Source organism: Schistocerca piceifrons, chromosome 1 (assembly GCF_021461385.2).
Source record: "Schistocerca piceifrons isolate TAMUIC-IGC-003096 chromosome 1, iqSchPice1.1, whole genome shotgun sequence".
NCBI classification, from domain to species: Eukaryota; Metazoa; Arthropoda; class Insecta; order Orthoptera; family Acrididae; genus Schistocerca; species Schistocerca piceifrons.
Genome location: NC_060138.1, coordinates 1,006,068,146 through 1,006,084,431, shown reverse-complemented (window position 1 = coordinate 1,006,084,431; position 16,286 = coordinate 1,006,068,146). Strand labels below are relative to the sequence as shown.

General features: G+C 42.4%; 1 non-coding gene across 1 annotated transcript; it reads right to left on the bottom strand.

The window, feature by feature from the left end:
- Positions 1-13,580: 13,580 nt before the first annotated feature.
- On the bottom strand, positions 13,581-13,655 carry Trnat-ugu. Its single transcript has one exon. It is a non-coding gene; the product is annotated as a tRNA-Thr (tRNA).
- Positions 13,656-16,286: the final 2,631 nt, after the last annotated feature.

Genomic DNA, 16,286 nt, shown 5'->3' with positions numbered 1-16,286 from the left:
CGATATTGGAGTAGGATGGGACAGTTTGCTCGTGTATTGGTAGTGGGAGCCTCACACTGCACGATGCTCTTGTAATAGCTCGACTTTATTGCTGTTGTTCTGTTTTAATGTTTCTTCGCAACGCTAGGCGAAAGCTGTAAGTTAAGCGAAACATCTGTTTCCCGTCTTTACGTGTTCGCTAATCATTTCTGCTCCTGTCCACCTTCTGTACGATAACAGCAGCTGCACCACTCTGTGGCCAACCTCTCCTTACTATTGTGTACGAAGCAGAACACAAAAAATCCAGTACCTCCTTTTTAGGTATTCGCTCTACTTATCTAAACTTCAGCAGACTTCCATAGCACCATATTTTTAAAGGTTCTGTTCTTTTCTCCTCTGAACTGCTTATCGTCCACATTTCCCTTCATCATAATACAGACAAAAACCTTCGAAAAAGACTTCCCAAAACTTAAATTTATGTTCAGTGGTAACAAAGACTTCATTTTGAGAAACCCTTTTCTTGCCCGTCTCTTTACCTTGTACACCAAGTGGTACTTTTGTCATGCCTTGCTCTCCTACATTTCTCAGTAATTCTGAGGGAGCGTCATATATTCCATGTCTTTCAGTGCTCTGTCGAAACATCATATCATCAATTTAGTCTTCCATCCACATCCTCTCTGAAGTATTTGACACTAAAATTGAGAAATACACTGATTTGTTTCACCACAGTCACAGGAAGACAAGTGAAAAATTTCATAAGCTGTTCTCTCGAGTACAGTTCACTAGAGGAAAAGAAGTGATAAAATTAATTAGAATACCCAATGGATGGAAAGCCAGTTCGTTACTCGCAATGTCAGAGTCCTTCAATGTAGTAACCTGGAAGAAAACGATTTATTGACACATAGTCAGCACGGATTCAGAAAATATCGTTCTTGTGAAACACAACTAGCTCTATATACTTGTGAAGTAATAAGTGCTATCGACTGGGGATGTCAAATTGATCCTATATTTTTAGATTTCCAGAAGGCTTTCGACACCGTTCCTCACAAGCGTCCTCTAACCAAACTGCGTGCCTACGGAGTATCGCTTCAGTTGTGCGGCGGGATTCGTGATTTCCTGTCGGGAAGGTCACAGTTCGTAGTAATAGACGGTAAGTCATCGAGTAAAACAGAAGTAGTATTCGGCATTCCCCAAGAAAGTGTTATAGGCCCTCTATTGTTCCTGATCTATATTAACGACATAGGAGACAATCTGAGTAGCCGTCTTAGATTGTTTGCAGATGATACGGTCATTTGCCGTTTTGTAAAGTCATCAGATGATCAGAACGACTTGCAAAATGATTTAGATAAGATATCTGTGTGGTGCGAAAAGTGGCAGTTGACCCTGAATAAAGAAAAGTGTGAAGTTATTCACATGACTACTAAAAGAAATCAGCTAAATTTCGATTACGCGATAAGTCACACAAATCTGAAGGCTGAAAATTCAACTGAATACTTAGGGATTACAATTACAAATAACCTAAGTTGGAACGATCACATAGATAATATTGTGGTTAGAGCAAACCAAAGACTGCGATTCATTGGCAGAACACTTAGAAGGTGCAAGAGGTCTACTAAAGAGACTGGTTACACCACGCTTGTCCGCCCTATTCTAGAGTATTGCTGTGCGGTGTGGGATCCGCATCAGGTGGGACTGACGGATGACATCGAAAAAGTACAAAGAAGGGCAGCTCGTTTTGTATTATCGCGAAACAGGGGAGATTTGGAGCGGCAATCATTAAAACAAAGACGTTTTTCGTTGCGACGGGATCTTCTCGTGAAATTTCAATCACCAGTTTTCTCCTCCGATTGCGAAAACATTCTGTTGGCACCCACCTACATGGGGAGAAATGACCATTACGATAAAATAAGGGCTCGCACAGAAAAATGTAAGTGCTCGTTTTTCCCGCTTGCCGTTCGAGAGTGGAACGGTAGAGAGACAGCTTGAATGTGGTTCATTGAACCCTCTGCCAGGCACTTTATTGTGAATAGCAGAGTAATCGCGTAGACGTAGACGTAGAGGCGTTAATCTGGTACGTATTCAAGATTAATGGCAGGTTTTCTCAGTCACTGCAGGTGATGTCACTAGCTTCTGCAAGATTAGAATTGCCACATTCTATAACCTCAAAATAAGGACACCCTTAATTGGGTTGATCAACAAGCTTTAGGGCAATTCTAGTCAGGATCTTGATAGGAAGGTAGAATAAGGTAAACTTTTATGACGTCATATCATATACAGCGGTCCTCGAATGTTTTTGTTGTAGATAAAAAATTAGGAATCGCCGCAGCTTTTATCTGCAGGGCAGCCTAGGTATTCGTTATTAGGTTGGGATGTTTTTAGCTTTATGTAACAAAGTATGATTGCCGTAAAACAGTGACTGTCACGTTTGTATCGAGATCTGGACTAATACCTTTACCACTACCGAATGAGACATTGTTAGTTTATCTTTATGTTGTCATATGACATATGAAACAAATGGAACAAAGAATATTACAGACATTACACATACCTACATTACTTTAGGGCCTACGTCCCATGCATGTTTTTCGCTGGAATGAATCTTGTTTAAAAATTCCTTTCGTTGGCACACACATTTCAAAAAATGTTTTGCATTTCAAATGTACCAAATCAAGTTTTACCACTTCAACCCCTTTTACACATTCAGCTACCTATTTCTCTCCTTTATTCTCTATGGCTCTCAACACAAGCATTGTGGACTGTCACAGCCAAGGAACGTAGACATCACAGCTAAGCCATTAATTGAATTAAAAATGCGCTTCAGTAGTGATCTAGAATTGGATCGAGTTTCTAATTGAATCAATACGGTCCTCAGATGCGGGTGTTCTCCAAATCAGATTTTGTATCTCTAAGCTAAGAAGATCGTACACCGGTTGTTAGCGATACGAATCGATATTTTCGGCTTTACTAGCATAACTGATCAAATAAGCAAATAAAAAATTACATATTTCATTAGCCGTATTAAAAATTGTGTAATTGTTGACGATATGAGGTGAAAATAAAAATCAAAAGATCTTAAATTGTAAAACTAAAAAGTACAGAAATTAGCCGAAATCGTAAAAAAATGTGCGCGAACAATACATTAAACGGCGAAATCGCGGATATATCTGCATAAATGCGGCCATTTAATACTATTATTCACGAGCCGAAGTGATACGGCACGGCAGATGCTAGTCCCTCTTTTCTACGTGTAAGAAAAAAGAGTTCTGGGACAAAAAAGACCGAAAACGCAAAAAAATTTGCTTGCATGGAGTATTTTGCTCTGATGCCTTACACGTAGAAAAGAGCGATAAGTTCGTCTTACCGAGGGCAGATATTTTGAAACGGTCTTTGAATGTCGACTCCACGCGACTCCAGTGCGCATCATATTCTAAAAAGCATCTATCTCGAAACCTACTGCTGATAGAGACTTGCGGGTTGTTGTACTGAAAAGCTAATTAAATTTTAGGTTCAAATGTCGTACAAAACGCCGCATTGCATTACTTCTGGTATTTTTAACAGAATTTAGAATATAAGAGACATTTGTGAGACACCAGAAAGATACAAAATTGGCGAAAATCGTTAATATTATACTCAAAATGGACAACAAAATCTTGCAGATTGCGCGAATCCTAGCACGTATGTCAGCGGTTCCGCTTTGTTAATATCGATGTGTGGAGCGGACCTTGAAGTGTTGTTTGACGTAAGAGCCAGACTCTTCTTTTCCTGTAATACTGTTCTGAGGCTCATTTCCCCTATAGCCCTTCGGTGTATACCTTCCACCTTTTAGCCTTCCCTTCACTGCTCACAAGAAAAAACTCCACATCGCACCCCGCTCAGATTTAGTGGTAAGAGGGTTCTACATCTACATCTACATTGATACTCCGCAAGCCACCCAACGGTGTGTGGCGGAGGGCACTTTACGTGCCACTGTCATTACCTCCCTTTCCTGTTCCAGTCGCGTATGGTTCGCGGGAAGAACGACTGTCTGAAAGCCTCCGTGCGCGCTCTAATCTCTCTAATTTTACATTCGTGATCTACTCGGGAAGTATAAGTAGGGGGAAGCAATATATTCGATACCTCATCCAGAAACGCACCCTCTCGAAACCTGGCGAGCAAGCTACACCGCGATGCAGAGCGCCTCTCTTGCAGAGTCTGCCACTTGAGTTTATTAAACATCTCCGTAACGCTATCACGGTTACCAAATAACCCAGTGACGAAACGCGCCGCTCTTCTTTGGATCTTCTCTACCTCCTCCGTCAACCCGACCTGGTACGGATCCCACACTGATGAGCAATACTCAAGTATAGGTCGAACGAGTGTTTTGTAAGCCACCTCCTTTGTTGATGGACTACATTTTCTAAGCACTCTCCCAATGAATCTCAACCTGGTACCCGCCTTACCAACAATTAATTTTATATGATCATTCCACTTCAAATCGTTCCGCACGCATACTCCCAGATATTTTACAGAAGTAACTGCTACCAGTGTTTGTTCAGCTATCATATAATCATACAATAAAGGATCCTTCTTTCTATGTATTCGCAATACATTACATTTGTCTATGTTAAGGGTCAGTTGCCACTCCCTGCACCAAGTGCCTATCCGCTGCAGATCTTCCTGTATTTCGCTACAATTTTCTAATGCAGCAACTTCTCTGTATACTACAGCATCATCCGCGAAAAGCCGCATGGAACTTCCGACACTATCTACTAAGTCATTTATATATATTGTGAAAAGCAATGGTCCCATAACACTCCCCTGTGGGACGCCAGAGGTTACTTTAACGTCTGTAGACGTCTCTCCATTGATAACACCATGCTGTGTTCTGTTTGCTAAAAACTCTTCAATCCAGCCACACAGCCGGTCTGATATTCCGTAGGCTCTTACCTTGTTTATCAGGCGACAGTGCGGAACTGTATCGAACGCCTTCCGGAAGTCAAGAAAAATAGCATCTACCTGGGAGCCTGTATCTAATATTTTCTGGGTCTCATGAACAAATAAGGCGAGTTGGGTCTCACACGATCGCTGTTTCCGGAATCCATGTTGATTCCTACATAGTAGATTCTGGGTTTCCAGAAATGACATGATACGCGAGCAAAAAACATGTTCTAAAATTCTACAAGAGATCGACGTAAGAGATATAGGTCTATAGTTTTGCGCATCTGCTCGACGACCCTTCTTGAAGACTGGGACTATCTGTGCTCTTTTCCAATCATTTGGAACCCTCCGTTCCTCTAGAGACTTGCGGTACACGGCTGTTAGAAGGGGGGCAAGTTCTTTCGCGTACTCTGTGTAGAATCGAATTGGTATCCCGTCAGGTCCAGTGGACTTTCCTCTATTGAGTGATTCCAGTTGCTTTTCTATTCCTTGGACACTTATTTCGATGTCAGCCATTTTTTCGTTTGTGCGAGGATTTAGAGAAGGAACTGCAGTGCGGTCTTCCTCTGTGAAACAGCTTTGGAGAAAGGTGTTTAGTATTTCAGCTTTACGCGTGTCATCCTCTGTTTCAATGCCATCATCATCCCGTAGTGTCTGGATATGCTGTTTCGAGCCACTTACTGATTTAACGTAAGACCAGAACTTCCTAGGATTTTCTGTCAAGTCGGTACATAGAATTTTACTTTCGAATTCAATGAACGCTTCACGCATAGCCCTCCTTACGCTAACTTTGACATCGTTTAGCTTCAGTTTGTCTGAGAGGTTTTGGCTGCGTTTAAACTTGGAGTGGAGCTCTCTTTGCTTTCGCAGTAGTTTCCTAACTTTGTTGTTGTACCACGGTGGGTTTTTCCCGTCCCTCACAGTTTTACTCGGCACGTACCTGTCTAAAACGCATTTTACGATTGCCTTGAACTTTTTCCATAAACACTCAACATTGTCAGTGTCGGAACAGAAATTTTCGTTTTGATCTGTTAGGTAGTCTGAAATCTGCCTTCTATTACTCTTGCTAAACAGATAAACCTTCCTCCCTTTTTTTATATTCCTATTAACTTCCATATTCAGGGATGCTGCAACGGCCTTATGATCACTGATTCCCTGTTCTGTACATACAGATTCGAAAAGTTCGGGTCTGTTTGTTATCAGTAGGTCCAAGATGTTATCTCCACGAGTCGGTTCTCTGTTTAATTGCTCGAGGTAATTTTCGGATAGTGCACTCAGTATAATGTCACTCGATGCTCTGTCCCTACCACCCGTCCTAAACATCTGAGTGTCCCAGTCTATATCTGGTAAATTGTAATCTCCACCTAAGACTATAACATGCTGAGAAAATTTATGTGAAATGTATTCCAAATTTTCTCTCAGTTGTTCTGCCACTAATGCTGCTGAGTCGGGAGGTCGGTAAAAGGAGCCAATTATTAACCTAATTCGGTTGTTTAGTGTAACCTCCACCCATAATAATTCACAGGAACTATCCACTTCTACTTCACTACAGGATAAACTACTACTAACAGCGATGAACACTCCACCACCGGTTGCATGCAATCTATCTTTTCTAAACACCGTGTGTACCTTTGTAAAAATTTCGGCAGAATTTATCTCTGGCTTAAGCCAGCTTTCTGTACCTATAACGATTTCAGCTCCGGTGCTTTCTATCAGCGCTTGAAGTTCCGGTACTTTACCAACGCAGCTTCGACAGTTGACAATTACAATACCGATTGCTGCTTGGTCCCCGCATGTCCTGACTTTGCCCCGCACCCGTTGAGGCTGTTGCCCTTTCTGTACTTGCCCAAGGCCATCTAACCTAAAAAACCGCCCAGCCCACGCCACACAACCCCTGCTACCCGTGTAGCCGCTTGTTGCGTGTAGTGGACTCCTGACCTATCCAGCGGAACCCGAAACCCCACCACCCTATGGCGCAAGTCAAGGAATCTGCAGCCAGTCAAAAACTCAACACAGATCAAGCACGAAAACAGGAAGAAGGTGTACTGAACTGCGCAAAAAAAGCAAAATAGAAACAGTGAAGGGTCCGAGCTGAACAAGTGTAACGCTGAGGGAGGACAAGGACAGCGTCGGGCTCGGGTGCTAACGGTGTTGGACTACTAAGCGTGCGAGCCGTGTTCGAAGCTCTTTCGTGCATTTTCTTTTTTTTTTAATTTTTTTCGCTGTTTGCTGTATTCAAATTTGTATCTGTGTCGTGGTGTAACATCCGTCTGCAGCAACGAGGTGTAAGGAAGAGACTTAATAGTGAAAGTTGATTCTGGGTCATCTTACCACCAAATCGGAGAGGGTGCGACGGGGTTGTTCCGTTCTTAATACTAGCTTGCCATCTGAGTATCAGATATACGTATTCTCTTTTCACCATAAATTTTAGTTTCTTTGTGGGCTTTAAGAGTTTTCAGGCAAAAAATTCGTAGGCATTACTTTGCAACATGCGCTCTGGATTTTTTCAGTTCTACGACATGAACAATTTTCCTCGTCATTTAATTTACAATTAAGAAGGATTTTAATTTAAATATATAATAAAGAAAGAGGTTGCCACATTAAAAGAAATAATTACGTAAGTTAATTTCTTCCATCTCCTAGGACAATTTTTATGTTTTAACAAACAAGATGAAAGGCAAAGAAGCCTTGCCAAGAACGCGACTAAATGTGAGCGAATGGAAGAGATGTAACGAGAGATATCGAACAAGGGAAAAAAACAGAAGGTACCTCAGGTTTCCGGAAGAGGCAAAATGCCCCAGGTTCGAGACCCGACTCGACACACAGTATTAATGTGCGAGGAAGTCTCAAATGTTCTTACTTTGCTATTTATGCGCCTTTCGTCATTTGTTAACATTCCTCTCCGTCAAAACCACCATGCATAGTGTGTTTCTCATTCTACCCCCGTAGTCGCAGGATAGCATCGCTTTCATGTAAAACAGAACTGGCATTGCGAATGGCAACTCGAGAATGTTGCTGCATCTTAAACATGGCTTTACTATGCATTTAGTATTTGCAGAACAGACATCATACGTACTGTAAAACCTCTAAACACATCGTGTAATTACAAAATACGACTGAGTAGACGCTAAAATGCTGTTGCCCTCACTGCCTAAGGAACGAAATGCATGTTAAAAATAATAATGCTACTCTTCAAACTAAAGACAGGAATAATATTCGTGATTAAAGAAAACCTTTAACACCACACTCATCACTTCAAACTGTTTTCCCTATTTTATCGTGAACTACTTTTTTATTCTCTTTGGAACACAGAAAATAGCTACGAACAGCTACCTTTGTAATGGTGGTATAAAGAAAACACCAACTGTTGACACATCTTTGACGGTCATATATCTTGTGATGACTTTGTGTCCATTTTCACGTTATATGAGTGAGTCAAAGTACGTGGTGAGTCGAGATATTCTTTTTTGTTGCCCAACGAACATGAACAGTAACGAAGACAGTAGTGATTGCGTGTGAAGACATGAAGATCAATGGAAGTGTCATTCGTTCAAGAAAGATGACAAAAGCAAATATTCCCGGTGGTCATTTCAGGTTACATTCCAACACGAACCTGAGAACCATCATTCTCGAACTTTTAAAACTGTGAATTTTGTATAAGCTAACGTCCACGTGTTATGATGACAGCATGTAAACCGTCTGTAGCCGACTGTATCAATTTGAAAGGGGTAACGGCGTTTTTTTATTCTTTTTAGTAAAGTAAACCGAAAACGAAGTATCGTTGGTTAGTGGTGTACACTATCCAAATTCTATATCATACACGGTTCTCTAATAATGTCGTTGTTCCACAAAATACCATAAAACAAGAATCTGCTTTCTCAATGCTGTTCAGTAGATGTCTGTACAATAGTGAACAAGACAATGCGGCTAGTGTACGCTGACTATTCATTCTGCCATAGCGCCTGGAAAAGTCGTTTCAGGCTTCGATGTTGCACGATTTGTCACTTTATGTCAAGAAAGGTTGTCTGCATGGAAACTGGGTGGTCAAGTTGATCTACATCTCATAACCGCACTTGAAACTCGTTCGTTAAAATGTCAAGTGCCAAATTATTAATTCTTACGAGACTTCTGAATCGTAAGTTTGTTGCAAAGACATCCTGTAACAGGTTATCGATTACTTCAGCTACTACACTGACTAATCAAATGAAAGCACGTCTACTAACCTATACTTTAGAAGCAGTGCATACGGACCAGATACAGGCCTATACGGACAGAGTAACGAGTCTGTGAACTTCTTTGACGAGATGCCCTTTCCAGTCGTCTGTACCATGTTTGGCTCTTGGTTTCCTATTCGATGCTGTTCTCATTTGTCTTTCTTTGAATATGGATCTCGACACACTGAGCAACCAGATTCCAGCCCATTATTTTCATCCGAGCATCTGGGACAGTGTTGATGTCAATTGCAGCTTCAATCGTCTACTTGCTAGTCAGTGATCTGATTATCTATGTATTTATACCAATGAAACCAAAATTCCTCAAGAGGCGTATACTACTTCTCAGTTCCAAGTCCGGAAAGCCTTCAAACTGACTAACAGCGCTTCTATTTTTACGGCGGAGACAGTGACACTTTTGGAAGCTCTTAACTTTGTATCTTCATGTCCATTCTCAAAGATATTAATAATGTCTGATTCCCTCAGCCACCGTGAAAATATTCAACATCGGTGGGAAAAAAAAAACGGCGCCCTGCGATGGAGCTATGCAAATTGGCCACAGATTGATTTTCATACACGTATCGACGGAAAACGTAAACTTGCAAACTTTGTGACATTGCAGTTCAATTTCACAGTGCAACTGGCAAGAATAGTAACCATGGAATATGTCGATACCAATGCATAAGTCTCTGCGAATTTCATTCCGTGTACGCAGCTGGACAGTAGCTATACCTCGCAGACAGACGCGTGGGCAATATACGCATATGCCAGTATTTGAGAGAGGGCGTGTAGGTAGGCTCAGAGAAGTCGATTGGAGTAATCGACGAATTATTCGGTATGTGAATAGGAGCGATGTCACTTTCGACAGTTTTGGCAAGAATGGGCGAACCATGGCCGAACACAGCGTCAAGAAGGAGCTGGTCGACCTAGGGACACGGCAGAACGTGAGGATCGTACAATATTCAGAGAGCCGCTCACAGCCCCTCATTCATCATTAACATCAAAATGGCTCTGAGCACTATAGGACTTAACATCGGAGGTCATCAGTCCCCTAGAACTTAGAACTACTTAAACCTAGCTAACCTAAGGACACCACAGGCATCCATGCCCGAGGCAGGATTTGAACCTGCGACCGTAGCAGTCGCGCGGTTCCGGACTGAAGCGCCTAGAACCGCTCGGCCACCGCGGCCGGCTCATTAACATCGATCGGACGTGCAAGTAGTGCCTCAGTGGCCACAAGGACCATTAATGGCGGTTCACAGAAAGGAGGCTGAGCTCACAGCATGCCTTGCGCCAACAACCTTTTATCTTTATAGAACTACAAGCCCGTTTGCAGTGGTGCCGGGTACATTCAGCCTGGAATCTCGTTGACTGAAGCAGAATTGTCTTCGGTGATCTGCTTCGAACTGAGCCCAGATGGCCAGTGAAGACGAGTCTGCAGACGCCTCGAAAAGCATTAGGATACCAACGTCAATCTCGCCCGCCGTACGGTCCGACGATCGAGAGAAATGGACTGGGGGGAGGTGGGGGGTGGGGGGGGGGAGGAGGAGGCATTCAGTTTCATAGCAGGACTCCTTTGGTTGTCATTCGCGGCGCCCTTATAGCACAGCGATACGTCGACGATATTCTACGTCGCATTTTGTTGTCCTTAAGAGAAAGCCATCCTGGGCTTACATTTCAGAAAGATAATGCCCGCCCGCACTGGGCGAAAGTTTCTACTGCTTGTCTCCGTGCTTATCAAACTCTACCCTGGCCGCAAGGTCCCCAGATCTCTCCCCAATTGAGAACGTTTGGAGCATTATGGGCAGGGCCCTCCAACCTACTCGAAATTTTATCGATCTAACTCTCCAATTGGACAGAATTTGCACGATATTCCTCACGAGGGCATCCAACAACTCCATCAATCTATGCCAAGCCGAATAACTGCTTGCATAAAGACTATAGTTGGACCAACGCCTTATTGACTTGCTCAATTTTTGACGTTCTTTATCTTGAGTAAATCATCTAATTTTTCTAACTGTAATATTTGTTTATCTGTACACGTACATCACATGTACAGAATTCCATCTCATTCGGATAATTCCTTCGTGGTGCGTCTTTTTTTTTTTTGTCTTAACTGTATACTGGATATGGCTTTGGACTTTGTTCTTAGTAATCGGAGGCGACAGACCATCCATTTGCTGTGAGTGAGTTCCCACGCTGGCATCCGCTGCAATGATGAAGCTGGCGTATTAGCGAAGCAAGCCGCCTATACAGACAAGTCCTTGATCTGAAGTTGTCATAAGCAGCCAAGAGTCACGGAAAACATCAAAGACAAGAAATGTGGAACGTTTCCCAATAAACGAAAAGTGTTTACTTGCGGTGTTACAACCTCGAATTATTGCAAAGCCGTGGTTTACTAGGACAGATATGGACCTATCAACAATTTCTAATATCATTGGACTGGGCGTCATCCACGCCTCTTTCCCACTCGATCTACGTCGAGTCAATATTTACAGTTCTCCAATATGTGAATGTGATTCTGAAACGGAAGCTGATGTAAAACACATCTTGTTTTTCTGTCCCATGTTTGACTGTGAAAGGTTGGACATCTTAAAGACATTGCTCAGTATGGGATACCATCTCCTTCAATCAGCTTCTTCATTTTGTTTGGCAAAGACATTGCCTTTGTAAAGTATTTGTTAATTTCCTCAAGAGTGCTGGGGAAAAAAAACTGTAGGTTTTAATGGTATGTGTTTCTCATTTTTGTGTTTCAGTTCTGATGCAATTTCTGTAATGATTTGAACTGATAAACCACAACTGTTTGATTTACATTTAAATCTGATTGTTGTAGATTCATGGCAGACAAAATAGTGACAGCTTGTGCCCTTGTACATGTAAATATGACTTTATGTATTTCTATTCATACAATTCAGTGCACATTGTGTCTATATGTTTTAGGTGGGTATATAGAGCACACGCTCTGGAGGCCAAATAAATTAAAAAATAAGTCAGTTTGAAGAATATGAGGAATGTAGTAGGGAAGGCGAGCTGTCGCATTCGGTTTATTGGGAAATTTTGGGAACGTGTGGTTCATCAGTGAATGAGACCCCATATGGAACGCTAGCGCGACCTATTCCTGACTACTGCTCGAGTGTTTTGGATCCACACCACGTCAGATTAAAGGAAGACATCGAAGTGTTTCAGAGGCGGGCAGCTAGATTTGTTACCGGTAGGTTCGAACAACGCACAAGTATTGCGGAGATGCTTCAGGAAGTCAAATGGGAATCCTGGAGGAAAGGCGACGTTGCTTTCGAGGAACACTATTTAGAAAATTTGGAGAATCGGCGTGTGAAGCTGCCTGCAGAATGATTCTACCGCCCCAACATACTTGTCGCGTAAGGACCACGAAGATAAGATACGAGAAATTAGGGGTCATACGGAGGCATATAGATAGTCGTTTTTCTCGCTCTGTCTGCGAGTGGAACAGGAAAGGAAATGACTAGTAGTGGTAGAGGGCACCCTCCACCACGCACCGTACCGTTGCTTGCAGGGTATGCAGGTAGATGTAGATGTAAATGAACGATTGATAAAGCATTCTGCACTATTTCTAATTCTGCTTTTGATGATGTTTCTGGCTGGTGACTCATCTCTTCGCTTCTACATTTTGCTATGTTTGATTTATGTGGCAGCTTCCTTTTGGATGTTGGGTATTTGCATTCAGGTTACATTCTGATGTCTATTCTCATGCAAACAGTTACGAAAATTACGGTGAGGTGGCGAATTGCACTGCAGTAAGGTGATAGTTTGTTTGCAACATTTTCAGGTCTTGAAATGTGTCTTCATTCATTTTCAAACTTCCTTTGTTCAAAGACGTGGATCGCTGTCTACCCTGGTGATACAGTATCTATTTATAACTCGTTAGTCCGCACGCTGGTCACATCACATCCCCGTTAATTTAAACGCGTTCAGGATCTGCTGATGTGTCAAGAATCTTTCTTCTATAATTTTTTATATATCGTGGCCTCTTATATCCCCTGATCCAACGTAGGAGAAGTGTAATCTTTCATGTGTTGTTGCTTTTGAACTGGGTCTCAGTAACAAGGAATACAACTAAACTATCTACAATATATTTTCTTTCCCGTTTCACTTAATGACGTCCATTTTAAAGTTCTATTGTACACGTGTTTGTATGTCCACTCTCTTATCTGTATTCTATTCGATCACCAGCTTCACTGTGAAAGCTGCTTTCAGCAGAACTCTTAGTGAATGCGAGTCCTGCTTCAGTCAGCACAAGCCATTTTCAATTTCTTTGCATACCTTTACAGCTCAAAGACTCCGAGACCATATTATGTACTGTATATTTCATGTATTTGTGTAGTACGCTAGTTGATTGTCGTTCTCAAACTCATAGCACTTGAAATGATAATTAAATCAAGACCCTACACTGCCGACAGGCGTTGATATACAACGACGGAGACAGTAGAAAATGTGTGCCCCGAGCGGGACTCGAACCCGGGATCTCCTGCTTACATGGCAGACGCTCTATCCATCTGAGCCACCGAGGGCACCGAGGAAAAGGCGACTGCAGGGAATTATCCCTTGCACGCTCTCCATGAGACCCACATTCCCATCTTAATGTCCACACACTACATTCGTAGTGCCCCTGCCCATTACACTCATTACTCGCGGCAGACAATCTTACCGAGTCCCGTAAGAGTTCGGGCAAAGCACGTGCATCCAGCACAGAAGAAGAAGGTCAATGGCCGGTTAGCCTGAATTACATATGAAGATGGTATCTGTTCTTTCGGATATGTCCGGTTGTTTTTTCCATACATCCACATTCAATCTACGTAGAGCAAGCTCCCATTCATCACACCAAATAGGAGTTATGTCTTGGTCATCTTGTAGCCTGCTAGTCACTCAGCGATGACACCTTCGCGTACACCACAGCATCATCGGCAGATAGCCCTAAATTGCTGCCCCAGATGACAGTCAACCTTTTTCATTCAGGATATTTCGAAGCTGTTCGTTCAAATTAGTACAAGAGGTAGAGATCATCAAAACAAATTTAGATAACGAGCATATGGTGTCCTAATTTTCCTTGTAATGTTAGAGAACATTTTGTTAGTGGTGCCGACATGTACTTCTGTGTGAATGTGTACAGATGTTTGGCTCTGAGATCTGCTTGGAAACAAAGGATTTACTTCCAGCACGATGGGGCGCAAGCTCATTTCAGCACTGACGTGAGGAATCAACTGAGGGCCACCTTCGGGAATGGATGGATCGGCCGTGGTCGCCCTGTGGCCTCACCGCACAGGTCACCTGACCGCACATGTTTGAATTTCTTCCTCTGGTGGCACATACCTGTAAAGCAGCCGACGTATGAAGTCGTTGTGGAAACAGGAGGCCTTGTCGCTATAATTACCATCACTGTTGGTACCAGTGCGGACATACGAGGAATCTCCTAGCGGACACGACAATCAATGGTCCGACGATATACTGCATGCATGCAGCCGGTGGTCGCTCATTCGAACAGTTCTTGATAAAGCCACAGCTGCAATTAGCGTGTTAAGCTTCCTTCTTTGTATATCGGCCTTAGCATCAGAAATTGCCGCCGTGGACCGTATGTATCCTAACTAAATATATTTGTTTATATGTTCTCTACCTACTGCATTAATTTGAACGAATAGTTTCGGAACGACCTGAATAATTTCGGACGGCTTACTCTTTTGTTATCCGTTCCATTGAATCTAATCCCACACACTTTTGCAGATACTTAGGGTGTGCAAAACTTTATTTTGTACAGTTTAGTGTAATACGTGATTTGTCATGTTTTCTCGGCTTAATTGGTTATCAGTGTGCTTCCGAGTGTTCTGCCGAGTTGTCGTTTCAATTTTATGCGTAAAATGTGAAAAACAACATGGCAGAATGACGTTGAAGTGAAATGAATAAAACATCTCCATTTGCAGAACAATAAGATTACAAGAGTCACATAATAATCTCTTACACGGTCACTGTATACTTCGTTTACAGAGGTCGAAACAATGTCGAATGGAAATGCATCAAACGTCCCAGTCGAAATTCTCAGAAGTTTAGGTCTCTCTCCTATCAGATCTCTTCAGATCTAAATACATATATTTTAACAATATCAGAAGTCGCAGTTAATGCGTTTACATTCTTAATTACAGATTGCTAATAAGTTCTTGTTTCCTTGAAGGTTTAGACTTCTTTCTTTCTTGGCCTTCCTAAGCAGAATGACTTAGATAAGCTGTTCACCTCAGTTATTTTCTTAACTGTTCTGTTTCACCCAAATGAAATATGAAGAAATTGTCACAACATAATCTCTTTTCGAAACTAATTATTTACAGAGATATCGGTATCAACTTTGTTATTTCAAATGTAACTGTAGTAACGTCTGCTGCTAGTGTCATAAGAGACGAATTCAACGGAGTTAATGCCTTCAAAATCCGTTTACTTGTTTCTGAGATAGTACCATATTTATAACCAAGGATTTATCTGGTTTGAACATGATACACACTTCTGACTTCTGCGAAAGTTCGTGTCACTATACAGTACTGTTCCGATGCTGATGGGGCGTTTCAGCTTGACGCAGCTTAGGGAGTCTTCGTACAAAAACGGAAACGTGGAGTAAAGTTTAAGTTAAAAAAACTGAATTAATCGCACTTGGCTACACGTGATTGGACCGACACACCAACTGGAAAGCAAGCGATGAGGCATGTAAGGATGACTCACCAGTTAACTATAATAATATTTCTGCTCTTATACACTCCTGGAAATTGAAATAAGAACACCGTGAATTCATTGTCCCAGGAAGGGGAAACTTCATTGACACATTCCTGGGGTCAGATACATCACATGATCACACTGACAGAACCACAGGCACATAGACACAGGCAACAGAGCATGCACAATGTCGGCACTAGTACAGTGTACATCCACCTTTCGCAGCAATGCAGGCTGCTATTCTCCCATGGAGACGATCGTAGAGATGCTGGATGTAGTCCTGTGGAACGGCTTGCCATGCCATTTCCACCTGGCGCCTCAGTTGGACCAGCGTTCGTGCTGGACGTGCAGACCGCGTGAGACGACGCTTCATCCAGTCCCAAACATGCTCAATGGGGGACAGATCCGGAGATCTTGCTGGCCAGGGTAGTTGACTTACACCTTCTAGAGCAC